This window comes from Balaenoptera physalus (assembly GCF_965194825.1).
Source record: "Balaenoptera physalus genome assembly, chromosome: X".
Classification (NCBI taxonomy): domain Eukaryota; kingdom Metazoa; phylum Chordata; class Mammalia; order Artiodactyla; family Balaenopteridae; genus Balaenoptera; species Balaenoptera physalus.
Window position 1 is genome coordinate 23,916,455 of NC_138903.1, and position 15,708 is coordinate 23,932,162.

The window sequence follows — 15,708 nt, forward strand, 5'->3', positions numbered from 1 at the left end:
TTTCTAATCTTATTGATTGCACTCCTCTCCCTCTTTTTCTTGGTGAGTCTGGCTAAAGGTATGTCAATACTGTTTACCTTGTAAAAGAACCAGCTTTTACTTTTATTGATCCTTGCTATTGTTTTCTTTGTTGCTGTTTCAGTTCTTTCTTTCTCTTTTCTCTACCTTTTTATTGACAGCCCCAACTACCTTCAGAGTTTGTTGTCTATTTAGGAAATGATCGGTTCAAATGAACACATCTTCTTCCTTTTATCTTATTGTTTTGTGAATTTTTGAATACTATTTTATATTTTTATATAGCAGGTTCTTATTAGTTATCCATTTTATACATATCAGTGTAAATATTTGAATCCCAATTTCCGAATTCATCACACAACGACTACCACACCACCACTTCCCCCTTTGGTGGCCGTATGTGGGTTCTCCACATCTGTGTATCAATTCAATTCTGCAAACCGATTCATCTGTACCATCTTTCTAGGATGCATATATATGCATTTATATATGGTATCTGTTTTTCTCTTTCTGACTGACTTCACTCTGTATGACAGTCTCTAGATCCATCCACGCCTTTACCACTGAACCAACTTAGTTCCTTTTTATGGCTGAGTAATATTCCATGGTATATACGTACCTCATCTTCCTTATCCATTCGCCTGTGGATGGGCATTTAGGTTGTTTCCATGACCTGGCTATAGTAAATACTACTACAATGAACATTGGGGTGCATGTGACTTTTAGAACTATGGTTTTCTCTTGGTGTATGCCCTGTAGTGGGTTCGCTGGGTCATATGGCAATTCTGTTTTTCGTTTTTTAAGGATCCTCTTTACTGTTCTCCATATTGGCTGTGTCAGTTTACTTTCCCAACAACAGTGCAAGAGTATTCTCTTTGCTCCACACCCTGTGCAGCAGTTGTTGTTTGTTGATTTTTCTGATGATGCCCGTTCTAAATGGTGTGAGGTGATACCTCAGTGTAGTTTTGATGTGCATCTCTCTAATAATTAGTGACGTTGAGCAGGTTTTGATGTGTTTGTCGGCCAGCTGTATGTTTTCTTTGGAGAATTGTCTATTTAGGTCTTCTGCCCATTTTTCGATTGGGTTGTTCGTTTGTTTAATACCAAGCTGCATGGGCTCTTTATATATTTTGGCGATTAATCCTTAGTCCGTTGATCCGTACGCAAATATTTTTCCCATTCTGAGGGCTGTCCTTTGGTCTTGCTTGTCGTTTCCTGTGTGTAGCAAAAGCTTTTAAGTTTCATTAGGTCCCACTTGTTTATTTTTGTTTTTATTTCCATTACTCTAGGAGGTGGATTAAAAAAGATCTTGCCGTGATTTATGTCAAAGCGTGTTATTGCTATGTTTTCCTCTAAGAGTTTTATAGTATCCTGTCTTACGTTTAGGTCTCTGTTCCATTTTGAGTTGATTTCTGTGTACGGTGCTTGGGAGTGTTCTAATTTCATTCTTTTACATGTGTCTGTCCAGTTTTCCCAGCACCACTTATTGTAGAGACTGTCTTTTCTCCATTGTGGATTCTTGCCTCCTTTGTCTTAGATTAGTTGACCATAGGTGCGTGGCTTTATCTCTGGGCCTTCTATCCTGTTGGATTGATCTATATTTCTGTTTTTGTGCCAGTCCCATCCTGTCTTGATTCCTGTAGCTTTGTAGTACTGTCTGAAGTCGGGCAGTCTGATTCCTCCAGCTCTGTTTTTTTCCCTCAAAGTGCTTCGTCTCTTCAGTGTTTTTTGTGTCTCCATACAAATTTTAAGATTTTTTAGTTCTAGTTCTGGAAAGAATGCCATTGGTAATTTGAGAGGGATTGCATTGAATATGTAGATTGCTTTCGTAGTATAGTCATTTTCACAACATTGATTCTTCCAATCCAAGAACATGGTATCTCTCTCCATGTGTTTGTATCATCTTCAATTTCGTTCTTCAGTGTAATAGTTTTCAGCATACAGATCTTTTGTCTCCCTACGTAGGTTTATTCCTAGGTATTTTATTCTTTCTGTTGTAATGGTTAATGGGAGTGTTTCCTTCATTTCTCTTTCAGAATTTTTTTCATTAATGTATTGGAATGCAAGGGATTTCTGTGCATTCATTTTCTATCGTGCAACGTTACCAAATCCATGGATTAGCTCTAGTAGTTTTCTGGTGGCATCTTTAGGATTCTCTAAGTATAGTGTCATGTCATCTGCATAGAGTGACAGTGTTACTTCTTTCCCAACTTGTGTTCCGTTTATTTCTTTTGCTGCTCTGACTGCTGTGGCTAGAACTTCCAAAACTATGTGGAATAATATTGGTGAGAGTGGTCATCCTTGTGTTGTTCCTCATATTAGAGGACATGCTTTCAGTTTTTCACCATTGAGGATGTTTGCTGTGGGTTTGTCGTATATGGCCTTGATTAACTTGAGTGAGGTTCCCTCTCTGCCCACTTTCTGGAGTGATTTTATCAGAAATGTGTGTTGAAATTTGTTACAAGCTTTTCTGCATCTATTTACATGATCATACGTTTTTTCCTCTTCGCTTTGTTAATAGGGTGTATCACATTGATTTTCGTATATTGAAGAATCCTTGCATCCCTGGAATTAATCCCACTTGATCATGAGGTATGATACTTTTAATGTGGTATTGGATTCTCTTTGCTACTATTTTGCTGAGCAACTTTGCATCTATGTTCATCAGTGATATCAGTGTGTAACTTTAATTTTTTGTACTACCTTTGTCTCGTTTCGGTATCAGGGTGAGGGTAGCCTCATAGAAAGCGTTTGGGAGTGTTCCTCCCTTTCCCATTTTTTGGAAGAGTTTGAGAAGGATGGGTGTTAAGTCTTTTCTCCATGTTGGATAGAATTAACCTGTGAAACCACCAGTCCTGGACTTTTGTTTGTTGGACGATTTTCAATCAGAGTTGCAAGTTCATTACTCGTACTGGGTCTGTTCATAGTTTCTATTTTTTCCTGGTTCAGTCTTGGAAGGTTGTACCTGTCTAAGAATTTGTGCATTTCTTCCAGATTGTCCATTTTATCAGCATAGAGTTGCTTGTAGTAGTCTCTTACGAAGTTTCATAGTTCTCTGTTGTCCGTGGTAACTTCTTTTTCATTTCTAATTTTATTGATTGCAGTCCTCTCCCTCTTTTTCTCGGTGAGTCTGGCTAAAGGTATATCAATATTGTTTACCTTCTCAACGAACCAGCTTTTACTTTTATAGATCCTTGCTATTGTTTTCTTTGTTGCTGTTTCAGTTCTTTTTTTCTTTTTTCTCTACCTTTTTACTGACAACCCCAACTACCTTCAGAGTTTGTTGTCTATTTAGGAAATGATCGGTTCAAATGAACACATCTTCTTCCTTTTCTCTTATTGTTTTTTGAATTTTTGAATATTATTTTATATTTTTATACAGCACGTACTTATTAGTTATCCATTTTATACATATCAGTGTATATATGTCAATCCCAATTTCCCAATTCATCACACAACGACTACCACAGCCCCACTTTCCCCCTTTGGTGGCCATACGTGGATTCTCCACATCTGTGTATCAATTCAATCCTGCAAACCGGTTCATCTGTACCATCTTTCTAGGTTGCATATATATGCGTTTATATACGGTATCTGTTTTTCTCTTTCTGACTGACTTCACTCTGTATGACAGTCTCTAGATCCATCCACGCCTGTACCACTGAACCAACTTAGTTCCTTTTTATGGCTGAGTAATATTCCATGGTATATATGTACCTCATCTTCTTTATCCATTCGCCTGTGGATGGGCATTTAGGTTGTTTCCATGACCTGGCTATAGTAAATACTGCTTCAATGAACATTGGGGTGCATGTGACTTTTAGAACTATGGTTTTCTCTTGGTATATGCCCTGTAGTGGGTTCGCTGGGTCGTATGGCAATTTTGTTTTTCGTTTTTGAAGGAACCTCTTTACTGTTCTCCATAGTGGCTGTATCAGTTTATATTCCCAACAGCAGTGCAAGTGTATTCTCTTTGCTCCACACCCTGTCCAGCAATTGTTGTTTGTTGATTTTCTGATGATGCCCGTTCTAAATGGTGTGAGGTGATACCTCAGTGTAGTTTTGATGTGCATCTCTCTAATAATTACTGACGTTGAGCAGGTTTTGATGTGCTTGTTGGCCAGCTGTGTGTCTTCTTTCGAGAATTGTCTATTTAGGTCTTCTGCCCTTTTTTCGATTGGGTTGTTCGTTCGTTTAATACCGAGCTGCATGTGCTGTTTATATATTTTGGAGGTTAATCCTTAGTCCGTTGATTCGTACACAAATATTTTTCCCATTCTGCGGGTTGTCCTTTAGTCTTGTTTGTCGTTTCCTGTGTGTAGCAAAAGCTTTTAAGTTTCATTAGGTCCTACTTGTTTATTATTGTTTTTATTTCCATTACTCTAGGAGGTGGATTAAAAAAGATCTTGCCGTGATTTATGTCAAAGCGTGTTATTGCTATGTTTTCCTCTAAGAGTTTTATAGTATCCTGTCTTACATTTAGGTCTCTGTTCCATTTTGAGTTGATTTCTGTGTACGGTGTTTGGGAGTGTTCTAATTTCATTCTTTTACATGTGTCTGTCCAGTTTTCCCAGCACCACTTATTGTAGAGACTGTCTTTTCTCCATTGTGGATTCATGTCTACTTTGTCATAGATTAGTTGACCATAGGTGCGTGGCTTTATCTCTGGGCTTTCTATCCTGTTGCATTGATCTATATTTCTGTTTTTGTGCCAGTCCCATCATGTCTTGATTCCTGTAGCTTTGTAGTACAGTCTGAAGTCGGGCAGTCTGATTCCTCCAGCTCTGTTTTTTGCTCTCAAAGTGCTTCGGCTCTTCCAGGTTTTTTGTGTCTCCATACAAATTTTAAGATTTTTTTGGGTCTAGTTCTGGAAAAAATGCCATTGGTAATTTGAGAGGGATTGCATTGAATATGTAGATTGCTTTCGTAGTATAGTCATTTTCACAACATTGATTCTTCCAATCCAAGAACATCGTATCACTCTCCATCTGTTTGTATCTTCTTCAATTTCCTTCTTCCGTGTCATAGTTTTCAGCATACAGATCTTTTGTCTCCCTAGGTAAGTTTATTCGTAGGTAATTTATTCTTTCTGTTGCAATGGTTAATGGGAGTGTTTCCTTCATTTCTCTGTCAGATTTTTCTTCATTAATGTATAGGAATGCAAGGGATTTCTGTGCATTCATTTTCTATCATGCAACGTTACCAAATCCATGGAGTAGCTCTAGTTGTTTTCTGGTGGCATCTTTAGGATTCTCTAAGTATAGTGTCATGTCATCTGCACAGAGTGACAGTGTTACTTCTTCTTTTCCAACTTGTGTTCCTTTCATTTCTTTTGCTGCTCTGACTGCTGTGGCTAAAACTTCCAAAACTATGTTGAATAATAGTGGTGAGAGTGGTCATCCTTGTTTGTTCCTGATATTAGAGGACATGCTTTCAATTATTCACCATTGAGAATGTTTGCTGTGGGTTTGTCGTATATGGCCTTGATTAAGTGGAGTGAGGTTCCCTCTCTGCCCACTTTCTGGAGGTTTTTTATCAGAAATGTGTGTTGCAATTTGTCACAAGCTTTTCTGCATCGATTGACATGATCATACGTTTTTTCCTCTTCACTTTGTTCATAGGGTGTATCACATTGATTTGCGTATATTGAAGAATCCTTGCATCCCTGGGATCAATCCCACTTGATCATGAGGTATGATACTTTTAATGTGGTATTGGATTCTGTTTGCTACTATTTTGTTGAGCAGCTTTGCATCTATGTTCATCAGTGATATCGGTGTGTAACTTTAGTTCTTTGTACTGTATTTGTCTGGTTTTGGTATCAGGGTGATGGTGGCCTCATAGAAAGAGTTTGGGAGTGTTCCTTCTTCGCCAATTTTTTGGAAGAGTTGGAGAAGGATGGGTGTTAGGTCTTTTCTCCATGTTGGATAGAATTATCCTGTGAAACTACCTGTCCTGGACTTTTGTTTGTTGGACGATTGTTAATCACAGTTGCAAGTTCATTACTCGTCCTGGGTCTGTTCATAGTTTCTATTTTTTCCTGTTTCAGTCTTGGAAGGTTGTACCTGTCTAAGAATTTGTGCATTTCTTCCAGATTGTCCATTTTATCTGCATAGATTTGTTTATAGTAATCTCTTACGAAGTTTTATATTTCTGTGTTGTCCGTGGTAACTTCTTTTTCATTTCTAATTTTATTGATTGCAGTCCTCTCCCTCTTTTTCTCGGTGAGTCTGGCTAAAGGTATATCAATATTGTTTACCTTCTCAAAGAACCAGCTTTTACTTTTACTGATCCTTGCTATTGTTTTCTTTGTTGCTATTTCAGTTCTTTCTTTCTTTTTTTTCTGCCTTTTTATTGACAGCCCCAACTACCTTCAGAGTTTGTTGTCTATTTAAGAAATGATCGGTTCAAATGAACATATCTTCTTCCTTTTATCTTATTGTTTTTTGAATTTTTCAATATTATTTTATTTTCTTGTACAGTAGGTACTTATTAGTTATCCATTTTATACATATCAGTGTATATATTTGAATCCCAATTTCCGAATTCATCACACAATAACTACCACACCCCCACTTTCCCCCTTTGGTGGCCATACGTGGGTTCTCCACATCTGTGTATCAATTCAATCCTGCAAACCGGTTCATCTGTTCCATTTTTCTAGGTTGCATATATATGCGTTTATATACGATATCTGTTTTTCTCCTTCTGACTGACTTCACTCTGTATGACAGTCTATAGATCCATCCACACCTGTACCAATGAACCAACTTAGTTCCTTTTTATGGCTGAGTAATATTCCATGGTATATATGTACCTCATCTTCTTTATCCATTAGCTTGTGCATGGGCATTTAGGTTGTTTTCATGACCTGGCTATTGTAAATACTGCTACAATGAACATTGGGGTGCATGTGACTTTTAGAACTATGGTTTTCTCTTGGTGTATGCCCTGTAGTGGGTTCTCTGGGTCGTATGGCAATTCTGTTTTTCGTTTTTTAAAGGAACCTCTTTACTGTTCTCCATAGTGGCTGTATCAATTTACATTCCCAACAACAGTGCAAGAGTATTCTCTTTGCTCCACACCCTGTCCAGCAATTGTTGTTTGTTGATTTTCTGATGATGCCCGTTCTAAATGGTGTGAGGTGATACCTCAGTGTAGTTTTGATGTGCATCTCTCTAATAATTAGTGACGTTGAGCAGGTTTTGATGTGCTTGTTGGCCAGCTGTGTGTCTTCTTTGTAGAATTGTCTATTTAGGTCTTCTGCCCATTTTTCGATTGGGTTGTTCGTTTGTTTAATACCGAGCTGCATGAGCTCTTTATATATTTGAGATTAATCCTTAGTCCGTTGATCCGTATGCAAATATTTCTCCCATTCTGCGGGCTGTCCTTTGCTCTTGTTTGTCGTTTCCTGTGTGTAGCAAAAGCTTGTAAGTTTCATTAGGTCCCACTTGTTTCTTTTTGTTTTTATTTCCATTACTCTAGGAGGTGGATTAAAAAATATACTGCCGTGATTTATGTCAAAGCGTGTTATTCCTGTGTTTTCCTCTAAGAGTTTTATAGTATCCTGTCTTACGTTTAGGTCTCTGTTGCATTTTGAGTTGATTTCTGTGTACGGTGTTTGGGAGTGTTCTAATTTCATTCTTTTACATGTGTCTGTCCTGTTTTCCCAGAACCACTTATTGTAGAGACTGTCTTTTCTCCATTGTGGATTCTTGTCTACTTTGTCATAGATTAGTTGACCATAGGTGCGTGGCTTTATCTCTGGGCTTTCTATCCTGTTGCATTGATCTGTATTTCTGTTTTTCTACCAGTCCCATCATGTCTTGATTCCTGTAGCTTTGTAGTACAGTCTGAAGTCGGGCAGTCTGATTCCTCCAGCTCTGTTTTTTGCTCTCAAAGTCCTTCGGCTCTTCCAGGTTTCTTGTGTCTCCATACAAATTTTAAGATTTTTTTGGGTCTAGTTCTGGAAAAAATGCCATTGGTAATTTGAGAGGGATTGCATTGAATATGTAGATTGCTTTCGTAGTATAGTCATTTTCACAACATTGATTCTTCCAATCCAAGAACATCGTATCACTCTCCATCTGTTTGTATCATCTTCAATTTCCTTCTTCCGTGTCATAGTTTTCAGCATACAGATCTTTTGTCTCCCGAGGTAAGTTTATTCATAGGTAATTTATTCTTTCTGTTGCAATGGTTAATGGGAGTGTTTCCTTCATTTCTCTTTCAGATTTTTCTTCATTAATGTATAGGAATGCAAGGGCTTTCTGTGCATTCATTTTCTATCATGCAACGTTAGCAAATCCATGGAGTAGCTCTAGTTGTTTTCTGGTGGCATCTTTAGGATTCTCTAAGTATAGTGTCATGTCATCTGCAAAGAGTGACAGTGTTACTTCTTCTTTTCCAACTTGTGTTCTTTTTATTTCTTTTGCTGCTCTGACTGCTGTGGCTAAAACTTCCAAAACTATGTGGAATAATAGTGGTGAGAGTGGTCATCCTTGTCTTGTTCCTGATATTAGAGGACATGCTTTCAATTATTCACCATTGAGAATGTTTGCTGTGGGTTTGTCGTATATGGCCTTGATTAACTTGAGTGAGGTTCCCTCTCTGCCCACTTACTGGAGGGTTTTTATCATAAATGTGTGTTGAAATTTGTCACAAGCTTTTCTGCATCGATTGACATGATCATATGGATTTTCCTCTTCGCTTTCTTCATAGGGTGTATCACATTGAATTGTGTGTATTGAACAATCCTTGCATCCCTGGGATCAATCCCACTTGATCATGAGGTATGCCACTTTTAATGTGGTATTGGATTCTGTTTGCTACTATTTTGTTGAGCAGCTGCGCATCTATGTTCATCAGTGATATCGGTGTGTAACTTTAGTTTTTTGTACTACCTTTGTCTGCTTTGAGTATCAGGTTGATGGTGGCCTCATAGAAAGAGTTTGGGAGTGTTCCTCCCTTGCCCATTTTTTGGAAGAGTTTGAGAAGGATGGGTGTTAAGTCTTTTCTCCATGTTGGATAGAATTATCCTGTGAAACCATCTGTCCTGGACTTTTGTTTGTTGGACGATTTTCAATCAGAGTTGCAAGTTCATTACTCGAACTGGGTCTGTTCATAGTTTCTATTTTTTCCTGTTTCAGTCTTGGAAGGTTGTACCTTTCTAAGAATTTGTGCATTTCTTCCAGATTGTCCATTTTATCAGCATAGAGTTGCTTCTAGTAGTCTCTTACTAAGTTTTATATTTCTGTGTTGTCCGTGGTAACTTCTTTTTCATTTCTAATCTTATTGATTGCACTCCTCTCCCTCTTTTTCTTGGTGAGTCTGGCTAAAGGTATGTCAATACTGTTTACCTTGTAAAAGAACCAGCTTTTACTTTTATTGATCCTTGCTATTGTTTTCTTTGTTGCTGTTTCAGTTCTTTCTTTCTCTTTTCTCTACCTTTTTATTGACAGCCCCAACTACCTTCAGAGTTTGTTGTCTATTTAGGAAATGATCGGTTCAAATGAACACATCTTCTTCCTTTTATCTTATTGTTTTGTGAATTTTTGAATACTATTTTATATTTTTATATAGCAGGTTCTTATTAGTTATCCATTTTATACATATCAGTGTAAATATTTGAATCCCAATTTCCGAATTCATCACACAACGACTACCACACCACCACTTCCCCCTTTGGTGGCCGTATGTGGGTTCTCCACATCTGTGTATCAATTCAATTCTGCAAACCGATTCATCTGTACCATCTTTCTAGGATGCATATATATGCATTTATATATGGTATCTGTTTTTCTCTTTCTGACTGACTTCACTCTGTATGACAGTCTCTAGATCCATCCACGCCTTTACCACTGAACCAACTTAGTTCCTTTTTATGGCTGAGTAATATTCCATGGTATATACGTACCTCATCTTCCTTATCCATTCGCCTGTGGATGGGCATTTAGGTTGTTTCCATGACCTGGCTATAGTAAATACTACTACAATGAACATTGGGGTGCATGTGACTTTTAGAACTATGGTTTTCTCTTGGTGTATGCCCTGTAGTGGGTTCGCTGGGTCATATGGCAATTCTGTTTTTCGTTTTTTAAGGATCCTCTTTACTGTTCTCCATATTGGCTGTGTCAGTTTACTTTCCCAACAACAGTGCAAGAGTATTCTCTTTGCTCCACACCCTGTGCAGCAGTTGTTGTTTGTTGATTTTTCTGATGATGCCCGTTCTAAATGGTGTGAGGTGATACCTCAGTGTAGTTTTGATGTGCATCTCTCTAATAATTAGTGACGTTGAGCAGGTTTTGATGTGTTTGTCGGCCAGCTGTATGTTTTCTTTGGAGAATTGTCTATTTAGGTCTTCTGCCCATTTTTCGATTGGGTTGTTCGTTTGTTTAATACCAAGCTGCATGGGCTCTTTATATATTTTGGCGATTAATCCTTAGTCCGTTGATCCGTACGCAAATATTTTTCCCATTCTGAGGGCTGTCCTTTGGTCTTGCTTGTCGTTTCCTGTGTGTAGCAAAAGCTTTTAAGTTTCATTAGGTCCCACTTGTTTATTTTTGTTTTTATTTCCATTACTCTAGGAGGTGGATTAAAAAAGATCTTGCCGTGATTTATGTCAAAGCGTGTTATTGCTATGTTTTCCTCTAAGAGTTTTATAGTATCCTGTCTTACGTTTAGGTCTCTGTTCCATTTTGAGTTGATTTCTGTGTACGGTGCTTGGGAGTGTTCTAATTTCATTCTTTTACATGTGTCTGTCCAGTTTTCCCAGCACCACTTATTGTAGAGACTGTCTTTTCTCCATTGTGGATTCTTGTCTACTTTGTCATAGATTAGTTGACCATAGGTGCGTGGCTTTATCTCTGGGCTTTCTATCCTGTTGCATTGATCTATATTTCTGTTTTTGTGCCAGTCCCATCATGTCTTGATTCCTGTAGCTTTGTAGTACAGTCTGAAGTCGGGCAGTCTGATTCCTCCAGCTCTGTTTTTTGCTCTCAAAGTGCTTCGGCTCTTCCAGGTTTTTTGTGTCTCCATACAAATTTTAAGATTTTTTGGGGTCTAGTTCTGGAAAAAATGCCATTGGTAATTTGAGAGGGATTGCATTGAATATGTAGATTGCTTTCGTAGTATAGTCATTTTCACAACATTGATTCTTCCAATCCAAGAACATCGTATCACTCTCCATCTGTTTGTATCTTCTTCAATTTCCTTCTTCCGTGTCATAGTTTTCAGCATACAGATCTTTTGTCTCCCTAGGTAAGTTTATTCGTAGGTAATTTATTCTTTCTGTTGCAATGGTTAATGGGAGTGTTTCCTTCATTTCTCTGTCAGATTTTTCTTCATTAATGTATAGGAATGCAAGGGATTTCTGTGCATTCATTTTCTATCATGCAACGTTACCAAATCCATGGAGTAGCTCTAGTTGTTTTCTGGTGGCATCTTTAGGATTCTCTAAGTATAGTGTCATGTCATCTGCACAGAGTGACAGTGTTACTTCTTCTTTTCCAACTTGTGTTCCTTTCATTTCTTTTGCTGCTCTGACTGCTGTGGCTAAAACTTCCAAAACTATGTTGAATAATAGTGGTGAGAGTGGTCATCCTTGTTTGTTCCTGATATTAGAGGACATGCTTTCAATTATTCACCATTGAGAATGTTTGCTGTGGGTTTGTCGTATATGGCCTTGATTAAGTGGAGTGAGGTTCCCTCTCTGCCCACTTTCTGGAGGTTTTTTATCAGAAATGTGTGTTGCAATTTGTCACAAGCTTTTCTGCATCGATTGACATGATCATACGTTTTTTCCTCTTCACTTTGTTCATAGGGTGTATCACATTGATTTGCGTATATTGAAGAATCCTTGCATCCCTGGGATCAATCCCACTTGATCATGAGGTATGATACTTTTAATGTGGTATTGGATTCTGTTTGCTACTATTTTGTTGAGCAGCTTTGCATCTATGTTCATCAGTGATATCGGTGTGTAACTTTAGTTCTTTGTACTGTATTTGTCTGGTTTTGGTATCAGGGTGATGGTGGCCTCATAGAAAGAGTTTGGGAGTGTTCCTTCTTCGCCAGTTTTTTGGAAGAGTTGGAGAAGGATGGGTGTTAGGTCTTTTCTCCATGTTGGATAGAATTATCCTGTGAAACTACCTGTCCTGGACTTTTGTTTGTTGGACGATTGTTAATCACAGTTGCAAGTTCATTACTCGTCCTGGGTCTGTTCATAGTTTCTAGTTTTTCCTGTTTCAGTCTTGGAAGGTTGTACCTGTCTAAGAATTTGTGCATTTCTTCCAGATTGTCCATTTTATCTGCATAGATTTGTTTATAGTAATCTCTTACGAAGTTTTATATTTCTGTGTTGTCCGTGGTAACTTCTTTTTCATTTCTAATTTTATTGATTGCAGTCCTCTCCCTCTTTTTCTCGGTGAGTCTGGCTAAAGGTATATCAATATTGTTTACCTTCTCAAAGAACCAGCTTTTACTTTTACTGATCCTTGCTATTGTTTTCTTTGTTGCTATTTCAGTTCTTTCTTTCTTTTTTTTCTGCCTTTTTATTGACAGCCCCAACTACCTTCAGAGTTTGTTGTCTATTTAAGAAATGATCGGTTCAAATGAACATATCTTCTTCCTTTTATCTTATTGTTTTTTGAATTTTTCAATATTATTTTATTTTCTTGTACAGTAGGTACTTATTAGTTATCCATTTTATACATATCAGTGTATATATTTGAATCCCAATTTCCGAATTCATCACACAATAACTACCACACCCCCACTTTCCCCCTTTGGTGGCCATACGTGGGTTCTCCACATCTGTGTATCAATTCAATCCTGCAAACCGGTTCATCTGTTCCATTTTTCTAGGTTGCATATATATGCGTTTATATACGATATCTGTTTTTCTCCTTCTGACTGACTTCACTCTGTATGACAGTCTATAGATCCATCCACACCTGTACCAATGAACCAACTTAGTTCCTTTTTATGGCTGAGTAATATTCCATGGTATATATGTACCTCATCTTCTTTATCCATTAGCTTGTGCATGGGCATTTAGGTTGTTTTCATGACCTGGCTATTGTAAATACTGCTACAATGAACATTGGGGTGCATGTGACTTTTAGAACTATGGTTTTCTCTTGGTGTATGCCCTGTAGTGGGTTCTCTGGGTCGTATGGCAATTCTGTTTTTCGTTTTTTAAAGGAACCTCTTTACTGTTCTCCATAGTGGCTGTATCAATTTACATTCCCAACAACAGTGCAAGAGTATTCTCTTTGCTCCACACCCTGTCCAGCAATTGTTGTTTGTTGATTTTCTGATGATGCCCGTTCTAAATGGTGTGAGGTGATACCTCAGTGTAGTTTTGATGTGCATCTCTCTAATAATTAGTGACGTTGAGCAGGTTTTGATGTGCTTGTTGGCCAGCTGTGTGTCTTCTTTGTAGAATTGTCTATTTAGGTCTTCTGCCCATTTTTCGATTGGGTTGTTCGTTTGTTTAATACCGAGCTGCATGAGCTCTTTATATATTTGAGATTAATCCTTAGTCCGTTGATCCGTATGCAAATATTTCTCCCATTCTGCGGGCTGTCCTTTGCTCTTGTTTGTCGTTTCCTGTGTGTAGCAAAAGCTTGTAAGTTTCATTAGGTCCCACTTGTTTCTTTTTGTTTTTATTTCCATTACTCTAGGAGGTGGATTAAAAAATATACTGCCGTGATTTATGTCAAAGCGTGTTATTCCTGTGTTTTCCTCTAAGAGTTTTATAGTATCCTGTCTTACGTTTAGGTCTCTGTTGCATTTTGAGTTGATTTCTGTGTACGGTGTTTGGGAGTGTTCTAATTTCATTCTTTTACATGTGTCTGTCCTGTTTTCCCAGAACCACTTATTGTAGAGACTGTCTTTTCTCCATTGTGGATTCTTGTCTACTTTGTCATAGATTAGTTGCCCATAGGTGCGTGGCTTTATCTCTGGGCTTTCTATCCTGTTGCATTGATCTATATTTCTGTTTTTCTGCCAGTCCCATCATGTCTTGATTCCTGTAGCTTTGTAGTACAGTCTGAAGTCGGGCAGTCTGATTCCTCCAGCTCTGTTTTTTGCTCTCAAAGTCCTTCGGCTCTTCCAGGTTTCTTGTGTCTCCATACAAATTTTAAGATTTTTTTGGGTCTAGTTCTGGAAAAAATGCCATTGGTAATTTGAGAGGGATTGCATTGAATATGTAGATTGCTTTCGTAGTATAGTCATTTTCACAACATTGATTCTTCCAATCCAAGAACATCGTATCACTCTCCATCTGTTTGTATCATCTTCAATTTCCTTCTTCCGTGTCATAGTTTTCAGCATACAGATCTTTTGTCTCCCGAGGTAAGTTTATTCATAGGTAATTTATTCTTTCTGTTGCAATGGTTAATGGGAGTGTTTCCTTCATTTCTCTTTCAGATTTTTCTTCATTAATGTATAGGAATGCAAGGGCTTTCTGTGCATTCATTTTCTATCATGCAACGTTAGCAAATCCATGGAGTAGCTCTAGTTGTTTTCTGGTGGCATCTTTAGGATTCTCTAAGTATAGTGTCATGTCATCTGCAAAGAGTGACAGTGTTACTTCTTCTTTTCCAACTTGTGTTCTTTTTATTTCTTTTGCTGCTCTGACTGCTGTGGCTAAAACTTCCAAAACTATGTGGAATAATAGTGGTGAGAGTGGTCATCCTTGTCTTGTTCCTGATATTAGAGGACATGCTTTCAATTATTCACCATTGAGAATGTTTGCTGTGGGTTTGTCGTATATGGCCTTGATTAACTTGAGTGAGGTTCCCTCTCTGCCCACTTACTGGAGGGTTTTTATCATAAATGTGTGTTGAAATTTGTCACAAGCTTTTCTGCATCGATTGACATGATCATATGGATTTTCCTCTTCGCTTTCTTCATAGGGTGTATCACATTGAATTGTGTGTATTGAACAATCCTTGCATCCCTGGGATCAATCCCACTTGATCATGAGGTATGCCACTTTTAATGTGGTATTGGATTCTGTTTGCTACTATTTTGTTGAGCAGCTGCGCATCTATGTTCATCAGTGATATCGGTGTGTAACTTTAGTTTTTTGTACTACCTTTGTCTGCTTTGAGTATCAGGTTGATGGTGGCCTCATAGAAAGAGTTTGGGAGTGTTCCTCCCTTGCCCATTTTTTGGAAGAGTTTGAGAAGGATGGGTGTTAAGTCTTTTCTCCATGTTGGATAGAATTATCCTGTGAAACCATCTGTCCTGGACTTTTGTTTTTTGGACGATTTTCAATCAGAGTTGCAAGTTCATTACTCGAACTGGGTCTGTTCATAGTTTCTATTTTTTCCTGTTTCAGTCTTGGAAGGTTGTACCTTTCTAAGAATTTGTGCATTTCTTCCAGATTGTCCATTTTATCAGCATAGAGTTGCTTCTAGTAGTCTCTTACTAAGTTTTATATTTCTGTGTTGTCCGTGGTAACTTCTTTTTCATTTCTAATCTTATTGATTGCACTCCTCTCCCTCTTTTTCTTGGTGAGTCTGGCTAAAGGTATGTCAATACTGTTTACCTTGTAAAAGAACCAGCTTTTACTTTTATTGATCCTTGCTATTGTTTTCTTTGTTGCTGTTTCAGTTCTTTCTTTCTCTTTTCTCTACCTTTTTATTGACAGCCCCAACTACCTTCAGAGTTTGTTGTCTATTT